Source organism: Macrobrachium rosenbergii, chromosome 4, assembly GCF_040412425.1.
Source record: "Macrobrachium rosenbergii isolate ZJJX-2024 chromosome 4, ASM4041242v1, whole genome shotgun sequence".
NCBI classification, from domain to species: domain Eukaryota; kingdom Metazoa; phylum Arthropoda; class Malacostraca; order Decapoda; family Palaemonidae; genus Macrobrachium; species Macrobrachium rosenbergii.
The window spans coordinates 65705888-65727970 of record NC_089744.1 but is presented as its reverse complement, the minus strand read 5'-3'; the positions used below and the strand labels follow the sequence as shown (position 1 = coordinate 65727970).

The window sequence follows — 22083 nt, the reverse complement described above, 5'->3', positions numbered from 1 at the left end:
CTTAACCTCTTCAGCGCCGAAAAAGATGAACCGAAAAAAAAAAAAAAAAAAAAAAAAAAAGCAGCCAGAGTACAAAAGCCAAATGAATGAATAAAAGTATTGAATCCCACCCCATCGTTAACGCAGCCCCAGAGATAATTAGCCTTTTCAGGTTTAACTCAGTCCCCCATCATTAAACTCATTTTATCGAAGAGTCACTCCGAATTGAGGTGTAATTTTGAGCTCTACCTTTCCCTCGTACGCTCATTAAACATGGCTCATATAGATTTAATGATCTCGGACCAATCATTACCTTGGATTAGGTCTTGTAATTAACTTACTTATTCATTCCTGTTACTTCACAAGATGTGCCATACATACATTACAGTACCTACACATTATATATATATATATGTATATATATATATAAAAATATATATATATATATATATATATATATATATATATATATATATATATATATATATATACACATATGTACATAAACTCTCTCTCTCTCTTATACACACAATACGGTAAACTTACAATGACGACTGCGTAACTCCTGTATAGCAGCATAACATTACTTTGTATACTAGGGAAGGTGTATTTACAGCTTAATCAAAGCTGTAAACACACCTTCCCAGAGATAAAAGAAATAAAAGAGATAAGCCAAGTATGAGGGTAACTGGATAAAGTGTTTGTTAAGAAAAAGCTATGAAAAAAAGTTTGAAAGGGAAAAAGCTGTAGATAAATGTATAACATATGTTTCGCATTCACTTATGAGAGAGAGAGAGAGAGAGAGAGAGAGAGAGAGAGAGAGAGAGAGAGAGAGAGAGAGAGAGAGAGAGAGAGAGTAATTATAAAAACGCGTAAACACACAACAGCACATGTAATTTGACCATTATAGAGCCACAAATAAAGTTACATTACAGTTTAATACAAGCAAACAAATGAAAACAGATGCCTTCTGTCCAAATATGCGGTCAAGACAATGCGGGAGAGGCGTCCACAGCCAGAGAGAGAGAGAGAGAGAGAGAGAGAGAGAGAGAGAGAGAGAGAGAGAGAGAGAGAGAGAGAGAGGAGGCCCTAAGTGGCAGCCATTGTGCAAGTAATGAAATTACAATCGAAACAGACCGAGCTAAACCCTTGGCAATGACGTCATCGAATAGCTCTTGCCCTGGCCTCTGAGTTATCTTTAGGCACAGGTATATATATCCGGATGTGCTCTGAGACAGGAAATTTGGAGAGTAAAATATTCATTCGCTTGTCGTGGGGGCAAAGTTTTCATGGCAAGAATGTGTGCAGTAGGAAGCTGATGCTCTCTCTCTCTCTCTCTCTCTCTCTCTCTCTCTCTCTCTCTCTCTCTCTCTCTCTCTCTTCTACAAATCAGTATTGAAATTGTTTCCTAAAAAAAACATAAATTTCCTTTTGTTTTTAGTCACTATTAATCACGCATTAGCCCACAATAGTTTGAAAAGGTATCGCTGCATCAGAATGTGTATGCCCCGACAAATCACAATAAAATTTCCATTAATGAACAAAAAAAGACCTTTCTCCATTACAACCCAATCCATTTTTTATTCAGAAAAAGGTCTCTGGAATTTCACTTTCATATCTCGCACTTTCCAGGTACCTTCCAACCAGGAAGAACGCTGCAGATGATCGAGCAAGCTGTAGGATCTATCTCCTTCGACAATACAATGTGACGAATTCGTAGAAGTCAGCGAGGCCCTAGCTGAAAAGAAAGAAAGAAAAAAAGATTATTATCAAACATGAAAACTAAACTTGGTGTTAAAGCTGTGAAATTTTAAGTGAATTCATATGTGAGTGGTTGGATGGGTGTGTGGCTGTGTGGTAGAAGATAAGGTCCTTGTTTGTGTGAGGAGGGAGCAGTATACATACATACTATAATGCTTGATCTTAAGAATATGGAGTACCTGACATGTTAAATTAACAATATTCTATATATGTATATATATATATATATATATATATAAAATATATATATATATATTCCATTAAAAGTTTACAGCATCAGAAAAACAATTAAAATTATTCTATTATGAAATTAAACAAGAAAATATAACACTACAACGTGGTTCTTGCAGGCTATCAATTTCAGATTTGTTAAATATACTACACACAAAACTCACACACACAACAACAATATATATATATATATATATATATATATATATATATATATATATATATATATATATATATAATTAAAGTAAATACTGCACGAAATTTAGGTATTGTTCGTAAGGCCTGGTATATTTAGAACAAAATGATAGAATCATTGCAACCTGTTTTAGGTCATTTGTGCTCCCTTTACTAGAATAGAGCGGTTCGTGGTGGTAGTTTCTGTTCCCTAACAGTAGCAGTTATAACTTGGATCATCAACGGATGATCTCTTGTTTGTCACTTTTTCATACGTTGTATTTTAACAGAGATCTTTCACATTCACTGTATTTTAACAGAAATCTTTCACATTCACATTAATACCTATTCCCCTTTACCTGCCAAGAGTAACCAGATTAGCTAAACAGCAGCACCAATATGCAGTAAATGTGCCTCGCTGTCGAACTTCTCAGTTCCAGAGGTCCTTTATTCCTCACACCGTTGGACTGTGGAACAGCCTCCCAGAGGATGTTGTGCAACTGGAACTTCTGAAGTTCAAGCGAGGATGCAATGCGTTACTACCCTATAACTCTTCTCCTTGCATTTTAATACATTCTTATCTATTTATTATTTTTTTTTTAATAAGTGAGATCTCTTCTTTCCGTATTTCCCTTTACCTCCTCTTACTTCTTCCTAATGAACACCATAGTCTTTGAAAGCTTCAATTTGAAGTCAATGGCCCCTGTGGGCTTGTTCAATATGAATTGGTTTCATCATCTGAATAATATACATATATATATATATATATATATATATATATATATATATATATATATATATGTATATATATATATATATATATATATATATATATATATATATATATATATATGTGTGTGTGTGTGTGTGTGTGTGTGTGTGTGTGTGTGGGCGCGTTTACAAAAGTCTGAGTCTATTAAACACGTATAATTGGTGATAAAATCAGTTCAGAGAATCAACATCATTTCGAAAATGGAATCACGTCCTTGGGTTTTCAAACCACTCTTCCATTTCTTGTCGAGTATTCAAAATTAACTATTATTTACTTTTAAAAAGAAAAGCGACGAGAAAGATATCTTTTTATCTTTGTTATCTCTTTTTGTTTGTACACAAAGTTGTACATCTGTATTTTATTACTCCTACGCGAGCGCGCGCGCGTACGAGAGAGAGAGAGAGAGAGAGAGAGAGAGAGAGAGAGAGAGAGAGAGAGAGAGAGAGAGAGAGAGGATCGAACCCATAAATCAGGAACAAGAAATGTAAAAGTCCCACAGCAGCATCTGTCAACATATATCATGCGCTGGAGCGTGGTTGGGTTGGATAATTATGATAACATTCCCCATCTCTGCCGCCCAGGGAAGGGTGAAACCGAAATTTATATACGTTAAGAAGTGAATATCAAGTACCACTGGGTTAATCCTTTAAATAATAATAATAATAATAATAATAATAACAATAATAATAATAATAATAATAATAATAATAATAATAATGATATTAATAATCATTATTATTATTATTATTATTATTATTATTATTATTATTGTTGCTGTTGTTGTTTAAAAATCAAGCTGCAACCCTAGTTGGAGACTCCTACAAGCCCATGGTTCCAATATGGGACTAGCATAGCAAAGAAATAAAAACAGAATAGTAGAGAAACAGCAGCGAAATACAAACAAAACATAAAAATCACAAAATGTAAATAAGATGAACAACAACAAAAATATGAAGTCCAACTCATGTCCATCTGGTCAAAAAAAGCAATTTTTATAGACGTTAATCTTCACTTTAAATCAGCAGACATTTCCTGTGTTCATGCCAGCTGGCATTTTACTTTTCACAGAAATAATCCCATATAATAGAGCAAACCATTATTCTCCATTTACTTTCATTCTTTTACAGAAAAATAACACAGTGTTTTCACAAAAAATCTTGCAAATACCCGGTAGGCTAAGCCCCTTAAGACAGTCGTGTATAGGTCTCTCTCTCTCTCTCTCTCTCTCTCTCTCTCTCTCTCTCTCTCTCTCTCTCTCTCTCTCTCTATATATATATATATATATATATATATATATATATATATATATATATATATATATATATATATATATATATATATACACACACACAAATATATGTTTTTCTAGCAACATCATAACCTATTGTCACCAAGGGGAAAGATGTAACCACAGCGGATGGCATGGCATGTAGTTTAAAAACAAGGAACGTAAAGTAGTTACAAAATCAATTTTATAAGAGAAAAATAAAAATAATAAAGCTCACAGAAAATAACTAAAAAAATTACATATATCAAAACCAATACGACAAAGTACATAAAAAGAAAAATAAGGAAATATTGAGGCAAGAACTGAGGCATGAAAGTAAGAAAGAAAGAGATTGCTGAAATTTAAATAAAAAAATGTTTCACCGAACTATCAATTAATTGCTCAAGAGCTTGAGACGTAAGACAATGCCCAAGGGAGATTAGAATGCAAGTTCTTTTTGTACGTCTTACATCTGGATATTTCTAACAATTCGGCCACCTTTTATTTTTCACTAATTTTAAAATAACTCACACGAAACTACCCTGTGACGAACTGCAAGGGACATTTAAATACCGTGAAATATGTCTTATTTCCATATACGGTGCAAGAAATACAGTTTTACATTTACTTCCTTTGGGAAAAGGAATAAATGGTATAACAATATTGATGAACAGAGAGACGTTAAAAGCGATCTTTCACCGAAAAATGATGTAATATGAATGTGGGTCGAATGTTATAGTCCTTCAAAAGAAACCAGAAAAAAGATAGATTGATGGAAGGAATGTCATGTGAAAACGTCATATTTGTAATTTGTATTTCGTGGAAATATAAGAGTATTTGGGACTTAAAATCTTTACGTGAATTTTTTATTAGAGTTTTCGAAACAGTCGGCATTTACGGAAATAAAACTCTGCAATTTTGATAAAGGGCTCACGTTGCCCTTTTGCAATTGCAAAATTACTCACTAATCCCTTCGAGTGTAAAACTATATTCGAACAAAAATCAGTAAGAGGAAAATGAAAAACTATCCTTTATTTGAAGGACGATGTAAAAAAAAAATTGCAAGCCCTTGACGGGTCAAGGTCTGTTAAAGAATTATGTCACTCTCCTTTAAAAAGAAAGAAAAAATAAAGTAAAAAGGAACAGAATCCTGACATCAAAGAAAGCAAGACCAGTGTCTCTGGAAAAACAACTGTTAAGAAAAGCAGGAAATTAGAAACATAAAAAGTTTCAGGAGGCAGAGGACATGACGCCCGGTTTCTTTGTAAGTAAAAATTGAAAAGTGACGGTCCCTCAAGATACAAAGACAAAAAGGTACTAGCAAAAAAACAGACAAGAGAGGAAGAGGATCTAAGATAAGAGAGCGAATCGGCACTGACGAGGCTTAGAGTCTTCGATGAACTTACTACTTACCCATAACAGGATGATGAAGTCTTTGTAAAAGTTAACCAACTTAATGAGCTAAATGTCGTTATGCAATCAGAAAAGGACACTGAATTATCTTGAGGGTGCGTTTATGAATAAAAATCATACGATTCACTTACCGAGAACTTCTAAACAATGTATATATCAAAAGCTGAATGGAACTAGCAATAAAAGACGCGTCTTAATGAAACCAAACTTAACCAGATATAAAGCTGTTCCTTCAAAAATAACTTTAATAGAAATAGCTTTAATACATAATAAGTGAAGACAGAGATATTCAAAATTAAGTGATAAAAAAGTATAAGAGATCTGATAGAAGAGTGCAGCCTTCACTGACGATTACATCAATTTTTTTTAGAATATGTGTTTTGAGTAATAACGTTGGGAAAGCTAGGAAATAACCATCCCCCTGACAACAAGACTTTGAAAGATACCAGAGACAGACATACATAAATTAGATATTACAAAATGTCACAAAGAAGGAGACTCGAGTTCCGGTGGTAGCTGAAGATTCGTAGGACATCAGGCTGAACTACAAATTGTATCCAAGTGAAATATCAGTTGTCTTACTTAAAAAGCTAAACCAAATTAACAAATATCTTAAAACTATTCTGCAGCGTAACTAGGCCTGATGCCTCATCTTATTTCTAGAATAGCTGGCTTTAGACATTTCAAGACTAACAAATGGTGACGAACGTTATAGGTTAGAGAACCGTGGAAAACTAGTATATAAAACTCTTGATGCTGAAAAGGAATTAGCCACGAGGGATAAAAGTGAGCCATTTCGACCGCATGATACGTATTCATTGAGACGTAAAGATGATAAAACATCAAATTTAGAGTAATTTGAATTTTTCTCAAGTATAAAAACCATAGCTTTTCATAACTGGAGCTATTCAGCGCATCGCGCCTGTCGGCTGTGTACTGACTAAAAACAAAAGGGTGTCAGATGTAGGCCTGGGACGTGTCTGCCCTCACCTCCGTCGGCCTACCCCAGCCAAACTCCGAACAGGACGAATGGCCCAAGCACGGAGTCGATGTAGGTCGTGAGCTCTACTAAAATCACGGGCCGCACGGACCCCGCTACCAGTACGGACAAGTCCTGCACCCAATAACGTTAAGCTCCGGTCTCGAACCTCGTCAACTATTACGAACCTGGCTCTCAGCTGTAAAGTACGCACGAGTTGTGCGCGGGTTCGCGACTCGAGTCTGGGTCGAGTCCCGAACCTGTGAAGTGGAAATGGGTAATGGACGAGCAGCCTGAATGGGTCACGACCCCTTCTCCCCTATTTTTAAATGTGGTAAGGAAGGAACTTGAAGTTAACGGCAACCTTCTAAGTGATGAAAAACATTTACCTCCAAGCATGACTTTTTCACAATGTTGGCTCTTCGATAAATCTTTGACCTATTACCGATCACACCAGACTTCTAACATTGCTGCAAGTTCCATTAAAACTTTGTCCATTTTGCGCTTAACCTTACTCTTAAATCGAGTCTCAGATGATCGCAAAAGAAAAACGCCATAAGGGCAAGAAGCAAGTATCCGAAGGGTAAGAGAAAGAGGTAGGTAGCGTGGCCAGCTTCGCAGGTAGAGGGAACAAATGATATAACTGAGAGAGAGAGAGAGAGAGAGAGAGAGAGAGAGAGAGAGAGAGAGAGAGAGAGAGAGAATTGTCGATATCCCGAATATTCTGCCTTCTAACATCGATATAAAAAGCAGTCCTTGATTCCATTAAAAGTGATGAAAATCCATAAGGACAGAGGCTTGCTAAGATTTGTATACTGGCTCCGTCTTAACTGGTTACAGGATTGAGTATCTCATTAAGCAGCTTAAATGTGTCATTAAGTAAGAAGTTAAGAAAGCATAAGGGAGGGGACACTTAGTAAAGAAAACATATCCAACGATGTAACAGGAGCAAACTGTGGATATGAAGGAAGTCTGACTTTTAGATAAGAAAGTGGGTCCAGCTTCATTCGACAAACTATGATAAAAGATGAGAAGATTTACTACTTGGAAGAAGAAACGATAGACAAATATTATAAGCTGTATGTTCTATCGAACTGATATCGCAATTATTGACCACGCCTCTAAAGCAATACCACGAAAATAAATTATAGTGACACGCATGCGGGAAGGGTAGGATTAAGGTGAAATGTAGAGTCAATATTCAATATTCAAGAGGTGGATGGAGAGAGATGCGCCTTTCTCAAGGAGGTACAGGGTAATGGGCAAATCCAAGACACTAGCTCTGTAAGTTCAATATTCGTCAACAACAAAGGCGCTGCCTTCTACAAATGCAACGCTGAAAATTCCAAGACTTTCACAAAGAACTCCTTATTTACTAAAACAACAACGTCAAATATAAATTGCATCACCACAAAGGCCACAGACAAGACGAAAATAAATTCACCAGTAAGATGGATGACAAACAAACAAAAAAAAAGACTCGACATTTCCATTGTCGACCCGAAGGAGGGGACAGGCAATTTCTCCTGAGAAAGATAAGAAGAAACAGCATCAGCTATCTTCCCTCACATTGACACTTGTTATCTGCATAGCACACTGCTATCACAACCGGAGCTACAGTAACAAAAGGAGGAAGTGGAGGCTGACGAGAGGGAAGAAAGAATAAATAAAGTAAAATCGAAGCGATAGAATATGCTAGGGTAGACAGTAATAAGGGAAACAAATATAGAATATTGGCATAAAACAATAAGAAGGAAAACCACTGGAAAATAAAAGAAAAAAAAAAAGGATTCACAATGAATGAAAAAAAAAAAAAGAGATATCAACTGGGAAAGGATCGGAGGAAGGAGAAAAAGTATTTCTTGAGTGTTAACGTCAACAACCAATGACCAGAGTATCTAGTTACACTGCGTAGTTGATGCATTTTTTCTCCCGACGGACCATCGATGATCAATAGAACTATAATAAACTTTGTTTTATATAAAACTTTCAGATAAATTGGAAACTCCATTAAAATAGTAACAATAACAGTCAAAGGGATGATCAAAACGTTTGTGTCTTTTTATTAAGCTTTGCTAAAATATACTTCCTATAAACAGTGTCGGCTGGTTATGTGTCTCTTAAAAGTACACTGCAAACAAATCAATATTTTCTGTCATAGACAAGAGGACAAGTGTGACGTTTTTCAATAGTGCATGGGATCCATGCACCTTTGTTTAATGTGTTACAGTATTTTATGTTAGCATCGGGTGAAAGGTCAGGTTCAACCTTTTCCCAGGCTAGAAAGATTTGTGACAACTAGTCCCTATTTATGCTCATAAATTGATGCTGATTAGTCGTGGTACCGCTAGCACAACAGAAATAAAGTTATTTTCACTCTTCCTAACATTAAAAATCAAAATGTCAACATGATTTCTTTTCTATGATACTGAAATGTTCGGTGAATGATTACTAGTAATAATACTACAAGTTAATGATGAGAATTCTTTATAACCATACAACACTTTTATCATTTTAAAATAAACGACTAACTGATAAAGTTAGCTCGATGTGACCCACTTGTGATTTGCAACTGCTAATGCATATGGTATTTAAGAAAAAATACGCCCCTTAAATGGCGAAAGAATCTCTCTTTACGGCCAACAGCAGTCACTCAGATGGCATGTAGGACACTAGAAATTAAAATCCAGCATCTGCAGTGCTCTATGTGGCGAGTCAGTAAACAAATGGGTTGGAACATGAGGACGAGACTTGCAGTATTCTAGTGACCTACTGCTGTTCCCATTAGCCTAGATTCCTATCTATATTCATCCTCGGTCACAGGGGTCTATGTTCCAATAGCATCTGGTTGAAAATGGATGACGGTTATCCACTTTACTTCTAAAGTATCGGTGTGACTCAGGAGATCGACGTGCTCTTGATGAACATGCTGTACAGAAAACGAATGTGGCAGGACCACAGTTTTGGTCTTCTCAGAAACCACGCGTTTTCTGAAATAAAACTGATTGGAATATATATATATATATATATATATATATATATATATATATATATATATATATATATATATATATATATATATATATATATATATATATATATATATATATATATATATATATATATATATATATATATATGAGAGAGAGAGAGAGAGAGAGAGAGAGAGAGAGAGAGAGAGAGAGAGAGAGAGAGAGAGAGAGAGAATGATTTGAAAATTCCACCGTCATTCACAGAGGCAAAGTCATCCGTCCCTAAAAAGGTAGAAAGGGGAAAGTAAATGAATTGAAAAAGAGACAGAGAAACAGCATAACTCTTTCATGCTCTGCCAAAATGAAAATGTCAGGTGTCGAGACCCTGAATTGCTAATTACCCGGTCGGGTTCATTTCTGGGTGTGAAAGATGTTCAAAGGCTGTGAAAAACTAAAGCATTGTAAAAGAGAGGCTTTATTGATGAATTACCGTATATGGAGTTATAAAAGCTCGAATAATTTATATATTTTAGTTCACTCTTCTTTACTTGCGAATTATTTAATCATCGTTCATATTACAAGCATTCAATTTTGTGGAAACTTTTGGCTTCCTTTAGAGGGCTGTTAGCACATCAATAATAATAATAATAATAATAATAATAATAATAATAAAGCAGAGGATTACACAAACAAAAACTCGATTACTCAAACCAAATATAAGACTGAACGCGGAAATGAATGCATGAAAATTAATCAAACAAGCAAATAAAATTATGGATGTATGAAAATGAAACAAAGTTGACAAAAAAACAAAGTTGATAAAAGCCAGACCAAAATAAAATCTGCGTGGCAAAAACGCACAACAGTGATATAGGAACATAAGAATTTACAAAAACTTAAGAAAAATACGGACGAAAAGTTTAAACGCTAAAATAAGTACCAAAACTGATTGATTTCTTTAAAATTATAAGCTAGGGTATAATTATTTCCTGAAATAATTATTTAAAAATGCTCCCACGCCTGAAAACTATGGAATTCTATAAAAAAAAAAAAGGCTGTCAGGAATAAAATTATAATAGATAAACTTATATTTCGTGAGGAATACCAACTTCTTCAACAAACTTTAAAATAACTCTTGAAAACAACTCCCCCTTAAGAACTCAGTATGGAGTTTAATTACCATCGTCATTCCAACACTCGGAGAGGAAAGGCACTCTCTTGGAGGGGCCTGGGTACTCTCAAGTCCCCAGAAACTACGCCACTCGACCAGAGAGTGCCCTACATTCAAGGGCACCAAGTAGGCGTCGTCGAATGGCTGCGGTTGACCAGCCATTAAAAACCCGAGAGTTCCACGTGTGGCCAGTTCTCAGTCGGTCAAGGTCGGTTTCCTACCCTCTGGCAATATTACTGTGTCCCAGAGGGAGAACTGACTTGCTAATATCTGGTATATTTTCACCTGGAGCAAACATACAAACGCACTCAGTCTGACAAAAAGCCATTTAGATGCACATCCTTAAAAGAACTTGCACAAACATCCGTTATTTTTAAACATGGAAACAAAATAGAATTGAGCTTAGAAATAAATATATATACATATATAAGAGCACAGAAGTACATAATTTTAGCAAGGGACAAGGATATAAAACAAAATTTCTTCAAAGCAAACAAAAACAGAGTACTGATAGGATAAAACTGAAGAACACTATAGATATGTATCTAACACACAGATGGTTCGATATATGAGAAGCATGTCTTCCAAGTATCATCAAAATGACTTTTAAATTTTAAATAGATGAAAACAAAGTTTCACATACGTCACAAACTTTATTGTATGACAAAAAGACCTTAAGTTCCATTTTCCCGTTCTTGTAAGAAGGAACTGATTTTTAATTACAAGTAAAATGAAAACATTCATGGACAAAATCGAATCGTAAGTTCTAACACGTGTCCCAAACTTCTCATTAAAATGGGAGTCAAAACTAACGGTAGGAGTTTTAATGAGAGAGAGAGAGAGAGAGAGAGAGAGAGAGAGAGAGAGAGAGAGAGAGAGAGAGAGAGAGCACGTAATCGGAGGCTGAATTGAACTGAATATAGAATTTAGGCCAAAGCATGCAAAGGCCAAGCACTGGGACCTGAGGTCATTCAGCGCTGAAACGGAAATTGACAGTAAAAGTACTGACAGGTATAACAGGAGGAAAACCTCGCAGTTGCACTATGAATCAATTGTTAGGAGAGAGTGGAAAGTAAGATGGAAGAAAGAGAATATGAATGAAGGTACAATAAAAGGAACGGAAGGGGCTGTAGCTAGGGGACGAAAGCACGCTGCAAAGAACCTTAAGTAATGCCTACAGTGCACCGCATGAGGTGCACAAAATATATATATAATATACATAATATACAATATATTATACACACTGTCAGAACAGACCTACTCCTGAGGGAAGCGCCAGACAGACTGACAAACTGACAGACCTATTCCCGAGGGAAGCGCCTCAACCATTTCTTACATGGAACATTGTAAGACGAACATCAAGAGAAACATACAACATTTGACTGTGACTCCAAAGAAAATATGGGATGTATCAAGGCCACCAGATAAGAGGAGGAACTCTTTTTAGCACAAAGAAAAGATAGCCAAAACAGTATCTGTAAAATAACGACAAAGCTATAGTAGCATTACGACACAGATCCAGAGTAAATGTAACGCCAGAACTACTGGTCACTTAAATGGCCTTTCAATCACTCGTGTTAAGAAAGGAAGGGAATAAACCGCCGAAAGAACGACGCGTACATTATTTACACACACACACACACACACACACATATATATATATATATATTAACTTTATCACATACACAATTGTTCTGTGCATTAGTAGAATTACTAAAAGGACCTCATTCAAACTGGATGGTATTTAATGGAGTTTTTATTCAAAAAGTTACAAGCTTTCTTGGACAAACAGTCCACATTATCAAGTATCCGTACAATGAGCAAACGCATAGTCCGGCTGTATTTATATCTGTGTGCTGGGTACTTTTAATCCTATAATCGCCTAGCTCTTCCTGTGTGACCTCCACCCTCTCTTGACCTTGGTCTTTCTCTGATCCCTGGTTCCAGATGTCCGTTTTCCGTGCGTTCTCTTGCGTTTTTTCTTCGTTTCCTTGCTACTGTGGAGTATATGATTTTTCTAGATATGCTGTCTTCAAAGCCGTTTCCGGTGTTCCCTGCCATCGTGTTGTTGGCGCAAGTTATGAAGGCGTTCTCTACAACCAGTCTAGATGTTTTGTTGGTGTTCCTGTACAGAAAACTCATATTTTCCCAGTCTATTCTGTGATCATTTTCCCAACAGTGTTTGGCAACTGCCGACGTCTGATTATAATGCCTTATGTTCTGCAGATGTTGTTTGCTTCGCTCTTTACATGATTTGCCAGTTTCGCCATAGTACCCTTCTTCACAGTCTAGACACGCTGCCATATAAACCCCCCTCTAATCTCTTCCCCCTCTACCGACTTTTTGTTTCTAACTATTTTATTCCTAATGGTGTTTTGTAGCTGCCTATCAATTTGAAATTATTTAGCTTCCTGTTGATGGGTGCAATAGAGTTGTTGTCCGGAACTGTAATTATTTTCTTTCCTACCAAATGTTCCTTTTCAATCCTTTCCCCTCTCCCCAAAATAGTTTTTCCTTGCTTTGATATGTGCCCACTCCCACCAATACTTAGGGTAGCCTAATCTCCTAAAACTCTCCCTCAGGTAATCCAACTCTTCGTCTAAAAATTCGGGACTGCAAATCCTATAAGCCCTGATGGCCAACCCTGTCATTAATCCTATTTTTATTTCTTTCCTATGACTGGAGAACCTATGTATGTATGAATTGGTGTGTGTCTTCTTCCTATATACCTTGAATTTTAAATTCTCCCCTACCCTCTTGACCAGGACATCCAAGAAAGGAATTTCTCCTTCCTTCTCTTCTTCTAATGTGAACTTGATGTGTTCATTTAGTTTATTTATGTTTTCTAAAAACTTGTGTAGATCTTCCCTTTCTCCCTTGTAAATGATCAAGATGTCATCAACGTATCTTACCCATTTTACGATATTTAAGTTCCCTTTATTTACTTTGCCACCTCTTCCTTTTCAAACCATTCCATAAAGATATTGGCTAGAATTGGTGAAAGACTTGAACCCATGGCCACGCCATTTTTTGTATATAATGGTTTTCGCCCCACTTGAAAACATTAGCGCTGAGGGCCGCTGTTAGCATTTTTATTAAAACGTCATGATCTATGTCGCATGTATAGACCCCCTCCTCCATATTCTTTTTATTATTTCCATCGTCGTCTTTACTGGTACGTTAGTGAACAGGAAGTTACATCAAACTTGCAAATTTGCAGTCTTTTACGTTAATTTTGGATAATTCGTCTATCAGGTTCATGTTATGTTTTAAATGCCCTTCGGATACTAAGCCTACCCATTTTCCCATTATGTTGGAAAGAAATTTCTCAGCCTCCTCTGCGGTGATCTCGTCGATGCCACGATCGGTCTTAGCGGGCACCCTTCCTTGTGGATCTTAGGGCTACCATAAATATATGGGATCTCTGGACTTTCCATTGATTTTACTCTATGTTCTAATTCTTTTCTTTTGGTTTTGTCGTGGATTTTTGTCAACGCTTCCCTTACTTCTTTGTTAAAATTGCACTGTACCCCCCTAATGTCCGGTTTTTTGTTGCAAACCTCATATGTGTTTTCATCGTTTAACAGTTGTTCTAACTTATTCTCGTATTCTGCGGCGTCCATTACTACAACCGCCCCCCCTTTGTCTGCCTTACAAATCTTTATGTCCTTGTATTTTCCTAACCTATCAAGGGCCTTACGTAACCTCTCCGGAAACACGAATCTGTTCGACCTAATCCCCGCCCACATGGCCCCCCTGCAAAAAGCTGCTTCATCCCCATTTTTGTTCTTATCTAGTTCCCTTAAGCTTCTACACATTTCGATGAAATCTTGACTTTCGTTCCCCATGCAAAAATTAAGGCCATATCCTAACACTAGCACTTCATCCCTACTTAGGAGTCTCTTAGAAATATTCTTGACTAAATCAAAGTTCCCTTTTTTTACCCACCCCGACCTATCGAAACAAAAAGTCGGTAGAGGGGGAAGAGATTAGAGGGGGGGTTTATATGGCAGCGTGTCTAGACTGTGAAGAAGGGTACTATGGCGAAACTGGCAAATCATGTAAAGAGCGAAGCAAACAACATCTGCAGAACATAAGGCATTATAATCAGACGTCGGCAGTTGCCAAACACTGTTGGGAAAATGATCACAGAATAGACTGGGAAAATATGAGTTTTCTGTACAGGAACACCAACAAAACATCTAGACTGGTTGTAGAGAACGCCTTCATAACTTGCGCCAACAACACGATGGCAGGGAACACCGGAAACGGCTTTGAAGACAGCATATCTAGAAAAATCATATACTCCACAGTAGCAAGGAAACGAAGAAAAAACGCAAGAGAACGCACGGAAAACGGACATCTGGAACCAGGGATCAGAGAAAGACCAAGGTCAAGAGAGGGTGGAGGTCACACAGGAAGAGCTAGGCGATTATAGGATTAAAAGTACCCAGCACACAGATATAAATACAGCCGGACTATGCGTTTGCTCATTGTACGGATACTTGATAATGTGGACTGTTTGTCCAAGAAAGCTTGTAACTTTTTGAATAAAAACTCCATTAAATACCATCCAGTTTGAATGAGGTCCTTTTAGTAATTCTACTAATGCACAGAACAATTGTGTATGTGATAAAGTTAATTTATATGACCTCGAGATGGATTGGTTCAGGAGTTTTAAAAGAATGTATGGAGGCAGAGCCATGCTGGAAGTAAGAAATTATGAGAAAGTGAGACGGAGGATAGCGGTGACAGACAACAAAATCCGGTTCCTTAAGAATTGCATAGCAGACTGTGTGGCACCGAAATCGTTGGACAAGATACGAGAGAGAGACACTGATGAACATCCGTTTCCTGGTTTTGTAGAAGAGATCATGAAGGAAGACATAAGGAAGAAAAAGATCGAATTGGAAGAACTAAGGATGAAAAGCAGAAAAATCAGGAGAGAACTGACGGAGAAATACGGAGGCCCCAGCCTAGACAACGTTTTCAAAGGAATTGCCAGTTATGTAAAGGTATGTGCCCGCCGTAGTTCTCAGCTACACGAGAATAGACTCGTTGCCATTTTCGATAGGTCGGGTGGGTAAAAAAAGGAACTTTGATTTAGTCAAGAATATTTCTAAGAGACTCCTAAGTAGGGATGAAGTGCTAGTGTTAGGATATGGCTTTAATTTTTGCATGGGGAACGAAAGTCAAGATTTCATCGAAATGTCCTTAGAAGCTTAAGGAACTAGATAAGAACAAAAATGGGGATGAAGCAGCTTTTTGCAGGGGGCCATGTGGGCGGGGATTAGGTCGAACAGATTCGTGTTTCCGGAGAGGTTACGTAAGGCCCTTGATAGGTTAGGAAAATACAAGGACATAAAGATTTGTAAGGCAGACAAAGGGGGCGGTTGTAGTAATGGACGCCGCAGAATACGAGAATAAGTTAGAACAACTGTTAAACGATGAAAACACATATGAGGTTTGCAACAAAAACCGGACATTAGGGGTACAGTGCAATTTTAACAAAGAAGTAAGGGAAGCGTTGACAAAAATCCACGACAAAACCAAAAGAAAAGAATTAGAACATAGAGTAAAATCAATGGAAAGTCCAGAGATCCCATATATTTATGGTAGCCCTAAGATCCACAAGGAAGGGTGCCCGCTAAGACCGATCGTGGCATCGACGAGATCACCGCAGAGGAGGCTGGAGAAATTTCTTTCCAACATAATGGGAAAATGGGTAGGCTTAGTATCCGAAGGGCATTTAAAACATAACATGAACCTGATAGACGAATTATCCAAAATTAACGTAAAAGACTGCAAATTTGCAAGTTTGATGTAACTTCCCTGTTCACTAACGTACCAGTAAAGACGACGATGGAAATAATAAAAAGAATATGGAGGAGGGGGTCTATACATGCGACATAGATCATGACGTTTTAATAAAAAATGCTAACAGCGGCCCTCAGCGCTAATGTTTTCAAGTGGGGCGAAAACCATTATATACAAAAAAATGGCGTGGCCATGGGTTCAAGTCTTTCACCAATTCTAGCCAATATCTTTATGGAATGGTTTGAAAAGGAAGAGGTGGGCAAAGTAAATAAAGGGAACTTAAATATCGTAAAATGGGTAAGATACGTTGATGACATCTTGATCATTTACAAGGGAGAAAGGGAAGATCTACACAAGTTTTTAGAAAACATAAATAAACTAAATGAACACATCAAGTTCACATTAGAAGAAGAGAAGGAAGGAGAAATTCCTTTCTTGGATGTCCTGGTCAAGAGGGTAGGGAGAATTTAAAATTCAAGGTATATAGGAAGAAGACACACACCAATTCATACATACATAGGTTCTCCAGTCATAGGAAAGAAATAAAAATAGGATTAATGACAGGGTTGGCCATCAGGGCTTATAGGATTTGCAGTCCCGAATTTTTAGACGAAGAGTTGGATTACCTGAGGGAGAGTTTTAGGAGATTAGGCTACCCTAAGTATTGGTGGGAGTAAGGCACATATCAAAGCAAGGAAAAACTATTTTGGGGAGAGGGAAAGGATTGAAAAGGAACATTTGGTAGGAAAGAAAATAATTACAGTTCCGGACAACAACTCTATTGCACCCATCAACAGGAAGCTAAATAATTTCAAATTGATAGGCAGCTACAAAAACACCATTAGGAATAAAATAGTTAGAAACAAAAAGTCGGTAGAGGGGGAAGAGATTAGAGGGGGTTTATATGGCAGCGTGTCTAGACTGTGAAGAAGGGTACTATGGCGAAACTGGCAAATCATGTAAAGAGCGAAGCAAACAACATCTGCAGAACATAAGGCATTATAATCAGACGTCGGCAGTTGCCAAACACTGTTGGGAAAATGATCACAGAATAGACTGGGAAAATATGAGTTTTCTGTACAGGAACACCAACAAAACATCTAGACTGGTTGTAGAGAACGCCTTCATAACTTGCGCCAACAACACGATGGCAGGGAACACCGGAAACGGCTTTGAAGACAGCATATCTAGAAAAATCATATACTCCACAGTAGCAAGGAAACGAAGAAAAAACGCAAGAGAACGCACGGAAAACGGACATCTGGAACCAGGGATCAGAGAAAGACCAAGGTCAAGAGAGGGTGGAGGTCACACAGGAAGAGCTAGGCGATTATAGGATTAAAAGTACCCAGCACACAGATATAAATACAGCCGGACTATGCGTTTGCTCATTGTACGGATACTTGATAATGTGGACTGTTTGTCCAAGAAAGCTTGTAACTTTTGAATAAAAACTCCATTAAATACCATCCAGTTTGAATGAGGTCCTTTTAGTAATATATATATATATATATATATATATATATATATATATATATATATATATATATATATATATATATATATATATATATATATATAATGACTTTGTGGTCCTTTTGGTTGTTTACATTATATATATATATATATATATATATATATATATATAGATATATATATATATATATATAGATATATATATATATATATATATATATATATATATATATATATATATATATATATATATATATATATATATATATATATTTTCAAGTTATTTCAACAACAGATGACTGCATGTATTAACCATGCGCAGCCATCTGGATGATAAGTACACTGCTGTCCACTTACATACACATACACACACACAAACATACATAAAATATACATATATATATGAATATGTGGGTGTGCGTGTATTGAAAGAACGAATTCGAGAATAGCCGAACACTCTAAAGTCTTTAACCTGATGTGAATCTGACCTATCTAAATGAGAGAGAGAGAGAGAGAGAGAGAGAGAGAGAGAGAGAGAGAGAGAGAGAGAGAGAGAGAGAGAGAGAGAGAGCACAGTTAATTAGATGGAAACTTGGCGAACTTCAAACTAAATTTCTAAGACGGTACAGACAGTGTCTAACTACCAATAGACCAGATTTTTCATAAGATTCATGGTGAAAATTTCCAATCTAACGCAAGCATACAGATTTGCTAACGGTATGATGTTCCTCAGGGTGCAGAGATTATTACGTTTATTAGCCGACCTCGTACCACGCAACCAACTCACACATTAACTCTTCCTTGCTAACAAAGAATGACTCAAAGTATTTTGCTATAACTAGTATTACTTCAGAATCCGAGCTAAATTTTTCGAAGTACTGGGATTATATTATCAATATCACATACTCAAATCTTGTTTTCGCTACTGTCGGTATCTTGTACTTAACTGTCTGGATATTACAAAAATATTTCTTTATTGTACGACTAAGCGCTAAATCACGTTGAAAAAGTGTCTACCTTGATGCTGAAACGTTACCGAATTTGAACTAAAAATACCAAATTTGAATTGAATATCACAAATGAAAGTATTGTTATCTTGGAAAAATACCAGATCTCTGGCGAGACGGGAAGTTAGACAGGCAGAGTAACTGATACAGGGCACAGCCAAATCAGCCGGATCCTAACATTCTATAATAATAATAATAGAATAATAATAGCTGAGGAATTAGTCTCACGCAGTTTTGATATTACGCATAAGAAAATGAAACATTTTCGTCTTCTAAGCTGAGCAGAAACAAATATTTTCAAATATCTTAAAAATATCATGAATAAAAATGACATTTACCTCTGCAAGATCACTGAAGGTTCTAGTACGAAAATGAAGGAATACCTGGTTGTTTTTCTATGTCCCTGGCCTAGCTCAGCCAGCAAGGTCAAAGGACATTTCTATTTCTATTTTGAGTCAGCTTTGGTTTTGTCCCTCTAGGCAGCAATGCCCCGCTGTAAAATAAAAAATAATGAACTGAGAAAAACTTTAAAATTTCACGGAGCACCGTTATTTATAAACTCTTCAAAATGGAGTCCATCATATAGGAGAAAATCATTTATGGCGTTCCGCCCAACTTTTGATTCCCTATCGTCGCTCTGCTAATCTTCTTACAGAATGCAACTGCATTCAACGTGTATACTTTTTATATCCATTTCCAAAAATAAATAAAATATATATACATATACACATACACACACGTACATACATGCACACATACACATATATTTTACACACACACACACACACACACACACACACATATATATATATATATATATATATATATATATATATATATATATATAATATATATATATATATATATAGCGGCAAGCTGTCTTTTGGGTTTTATAGCAACCGCATTCAATATATATATATATATATATATATATATATATATATATATATATATATATATATATATATATATATATATATATATATATATATATAGGCTTGGTTGCAGAGAGTGTTAACTTACGGTTCTCATTAACAAGTACCTAATTCATTGCTACGATCAACAGAGGCAAAATGAGTTTCATTGGGATCCCAGCTCTTCTTGAGGGGAAAAGTATTTTCTGACAAATATAGGGACTACAACGAATATTTATATATATATATATATATATATATATATATATATATATATATATATATATATATATATATATATATATATATATTCTGTATATTCAATAGTAAGCCGGTTCAGCTTATCATGGATGAATCACCTTGCAGGAAAACTTCCGCAACATTAGGCACTTGCTAAAATTACACATAAGTCTCATCAGCAGCACACATAACCCCCTTATTCATTTCCTCATCATACAAGGCAGCTCGAGAAAAGGAAACTCCGAAATGCAAATGAGATAAGCTCAAGCGCCGTCCTAAACTTCTCTAAGGCACTGTCGGTTAAATGCAAAGCAACTAAGATGAGGCGGAATGTCTACAAAATTGGATTTTGGCGATTACCCTACTTTTGGAAGTGACATTAAATCCATAACTCCAGGACTGGAAACTATTACAGAGGGTAGGAAAAGCGGTCAGTGGGATGACTATTGCAAGAATGTGTCGACGATCATTTCAGCCCTACCCTGAGTTGCATAAAGGATCAAGGTTCCCAAGGGAAATTTTATAACATTCAGTTTCATTTTGCCAGTCGTATTATACCAGCTAATATTAGTAAAGTTCATAAAGAACACCTAATAATAAATAATTTGGCTGTGATGGTCACCCTGCAGTATCTTGCAAGTTCTGATACAAATTAATTTACATTTTGCTTGCTGCAATACTCAGAGCAGGCATAATACACCAGTTTCTCCCAGAATCCCTACTCTTAGCCACTTAATACCATCAATTACAATCTAGCTAAAAAGGTACAGCGGACCCCGGCAACTATCATCCGATTGCAATGAGAATTTTCCCTACTATACATACTTCCGACACCAGCTTTGATTTAAAGCTAACCAATCAACTGACACTTCCGTCTATATCCTGAAAGAATTGCTGAACTTTACTTTCATCAGCCTCTCCTGTTTTCTTATGTTTTGTTGATATGTGAAGAGTATCTGGCAGAGTAAACTGTCTGAAACTCTTCTTGAAGCTTCATGAAAGAGGTATAACCTACTATATAACAGAAATATTATATTACTGGTTCTCAAAACAGCAACTCTGCTTCAAATGGGGCAACACATTCTCGTACAACACAAGCTCTTCAAATGGCCTGAATGTTAAACTGAATTAATTCCCAATCAGATACACTATGAACGGCATAACAATTAACCTCTTTCACGCCTATGATATAGTTCTACTCTTTCCAACAAGGCAAGGCCTACAGCAACTAATCGACACCAGCCGAAGGTGTGCAGATGAATTAGACATACAGCACAGCGAAACTAAGTCCCAGTGCAGGTCGCTGTTTCATGAATCATTAATTTGGTGCGTACTCTAAACATTGCATGAAAGTTGACTTCGATGAAAGAGGCAACGTTTTACCATTACCTAGCTAAAATGTGAAAAAATACGTGAGAAGGTTGAGAAAGGTTTAAGCTATTTCCTAGTAGCGTAAAACAGGGGATGGTAGTGTGTTAACAATGAATACTTCGATTGCACTGAATTTGAGGAGGACTGCAATAAAATCTATTATCGGTGCACATCACGGAAATTGGGTGTCCATATAGCATTTTATCTGTTATAAATAAATCTTTGGATCTATATAACTGCGTGTACACATCATAACGATTTTATTGAAATCTATCAGTTTGATAAAAAGATTATCGAAGATTTTCTGTGTATCATCACGACGATGCCTCAAACCAACGAAGTAAGGCATAATTTTAGATTTCGATAATAAACAAGAAACTTTCATTACTTTACTTTTATAATAATGTTTAACCTTGGAAGCGGAATAGTTAAGATAATCAAAGCTGAACTGCATTCCTCCAAAGGCACAACTACATTGACTGAGACTGTAGTTGCAGCATAATCGCGATGCCATATTACTTAATATAAACTATGGAAAT

At 36.4% G+C, this 22083-nt stretch overlaps 1 pseudogene; it reads right to left on the bottom strand.

The window, feature by feature from the left end:
* The window catches only part of LOC136835434 (mediator of RNA polymerase II transcription subunit 15-like), a 553735-nt pseudogene that overhangs the window by 222197 nt on the left and 309455 nt on the right, over positions 1-22083 (bottom strand).